Source organism: Triticum aestivum, chromosome 5B, assembly GCF_018294505.1.
Source record: "Triticum aestivum cultivar Chinese Spring chromosome 5B, IWGSC CS RefSeq v2.1, whole genome shotgun sequence".
NCBI classification, from domain to species: domain Eukaryota; kingdom Viridiplantae; phylum Streptophyta; class Magnoliopsida; order Poales; family Poaceae; genus Triticum; species Triticum aestivum.
This window is the reverse complement of record NC_057807.1, coordinates 83,375,813-83,378,607: the sequence shown is the minus strand read 5'-3', so window position 1 is coordinate 83,378,607 and position 2,795 is coordinate 83,375,813. Positions and strand designations below refer to the sequence as shown.

At 46.8% G+C, this 2,795-nt stretch overlaps 1 pseudogene; it reads left to right on the top strand.

Moving 5' to 3' along the window:
• Positions 1 to 1,812: 1,812 nt before the first annotated feature.
• On the top strand, positions 1,813 to 1,951 carry LOC123118162 (uncharacterized; annotated as a pseudogene).
• The last annotated feature ends 844 nt before the right edge of the window (positions 1,952 to 2,795 follow it).

Here is a 2,795-nt window from a genome sequence, read left to right as displayed (position 1 = left end):
GTTTCCTATAGGTTAGCTCCAAAATAACTTATGTTAGCACAAAATGATCAAGTTTACATAATAAGCTTATAGTCTTTTTCTTATTCTTCTTCTTTTCCAAAATGACATAGGTTAGCTTCATTTTACCTAAGTTGGCTCTAATATACTAACTTAGAGCTTATATGCTTAGTTTCCTATAGGTTAGCTCCAAAATAACTTATGTTAGCACAAAATGATCAAGTTTACATAATAAGCTTATAGTCTTCTTCTTATTCTTCTTCTTTTCCAAAATTCTTCTTATTCTTCTTCTAGTGTTCTTCTTCTTCTAGTATTCTTCTAGTCTTCTTCTTTCTCTTCTTCTAACTTCTTGTTTATCATTTTGCAGATTTGATTTAATTCACGGAAGCTTGCATGGATGGAGTGCTTCTTTTCCATTTTGTGTTTTTATTTTGTATCAATGTGAAACTTTTGTGAATTGATGGATAACGGTGTTGGATGAACAATGTGAAACTTTTGTAATATGTAACGATGGAACTATGTGTTGGCTATGTATGTATATATGATGGAACTTATGTGTTGGCTATGTATGTATATATGATGAAACTCGTGTGTTGGCTATGTATGTATATATGATGAAACTTGTGTGTTGGCTATGATTGTTATATGGATGCTTGTTGTATATATATGTGTTGGATATCTCATAGGTGAAATAATGACCTGAGATTAAGAATAAAAAAATTAAAAAATTGTTACTAATGGCGCACTACCATGTGATGCGCCATTAGTATATAAGACACTAGTGGCGCACTGTGGGAAAAACAAATGACGCACTACTTGATGCGCCATTAGTATACCAGATATTAATGGCGCACCAGTGATGCGCTATTAGTAAAAAATACTAGTGGCGTGCTACTAATGGCGCACTGGTAATGCGCCATTAGTAGGCAAAACCAGTGCACCATTAGTAGGCCTTTTCCTAGTAGTATGTGTGCTGTTCAATTGTTTCTACATTCCTCGTTAGAGGGCTGACCCATGCAAGTTAGTCTGAAGCTTAGTACTAGGATGCATGGAGACAATTAGATGTGTAAAATGATAGGCTTGTTGTATAGGCGTGACAGCCATGTCACGATGTTGTGTGCGTGTGCGTGCGTGGTGTAAGTTGTAATCAGGAAGGTTGTTAGCTAGATAGATCCTATCCTTTGTATAGCTTGGAGGAAGGGTCAAGTCTACAACAACCTACCTCTATGATGTATCTTGTTGACCTATATAAACACGCATGCGTCCCTGCCGAAGGGTATACGCTTCCACGCCTCAAATTCTTATATGGTAACCAGAGCCATCCTCGAGCTCATCCATGGCAACGTCTTCAAGTTCCTTCCCATCCTCGCCCTTCGCTCACGCAGTCACCGAGAAGCTTACGAAGGGCAATCAAGCGCTATGGCGGGCGCCCGTGCTATCTGCGATCCGGGGCGCGCAGATGGCGAAGTACCTCGACGTCGAGCAACCTCCGCCACCCATGCAGATCGACGTAGCTTCGTCAGATGGCAAGACCACGACGAAGGGGCCGAATCCTGAGTTCCAAACCTGGTATGCACAAGATCACCAGGTTTTTTCCTGACGACTCTTCCCCGTGAGATCGCCATCCAGGTTGCATCGTGTCACACGTCAGCAGAACTCTGGAACACGGTTGAAGGGATGCTTGCATCCCGCACCCGTTCCCAGACCACCAATGTTCGGATTGCCCTCGCCAATCTGCAGAAGGGCAACTCCTCCGTCACCGACTACGTTGGAAAAGTCAGGTCTCTCTGCGACGAGCTGATGGCCGCAGGGAAGAAGGTTGATGAGGACGACATCGTCTCTCATATTCTGGCGGGACTCGAAGAAGACTTCGATCCTGTGGTGTCCACCATGTGCTCACGGGTGGAGCCGGTCACCGTCGCCGAGCTATTCGCACAACTTCTCAGCTTCGAGACAAGGCTGAGTCTTCGGGGTGGAGGATCTCAGTCCTCCGCCAATGCAGCTACCCGAGGCCGCAAACCTGGCGGCGGTGGTGGTGACCGCGGCCGCAGACAAGGCGGCAACGGTGGTGACCGCGGCGGGCGCGGCTACTCCAGGCCAGGAGGACGCGGTGACGGCAACAACAAAAACGGAGGCAACTTCAACAACAATCACGCCTCCGCTCCCAGGGTCCAGTGCCAGATCTGTGGCAAGATGGGCCACCCAGCCTGGAAGTGCTGGAAATGCTACGACGAATCCTACCAAGGTGTGGAGGAGAAGTCGGCCAACCTTGCTGCTCCGCAGTACGGGGTGGACACCAACTGGTATTTGGACAGTGGTGCCACCGACCACATCACAGGAGATTTGGAGAAGCTGACCGTACGCGACCGCTACACCGGCAATGAGCAGATTCACACCCCAAGCGGTTCAGGTATGGTTATTAAGCATGTTGGTCATTCAGCTATTCGCACTCAAGATCGTGATCTTCACCTAAGCAACATCCTCCACGTACCCGAAGCAAACAAAAGTCTAATATGTGCTAGTCGTCTTGCTGTTGACAACGACTCTTTTGTTGAAATTCACCCCTATTCGTTTTGTGTAAAGGATCGGGGAACGAAGAGGGTGCTCCTCAGAGGCAGGGGTAGACGAGGTCTATACCCTGTCAAACACACGGGACAAGGCGCCAAGAAGCAAGCGCTCAGTGTCACTCCCTCCTCGTATAGGTGGCACCGGCGCCTAGGACATCCTTCATCTGTCATCGTTAGCAAAATAATTAGTCAAAATAAACTCCCGTGTGTCAAGCTATTGAACAGCGAATT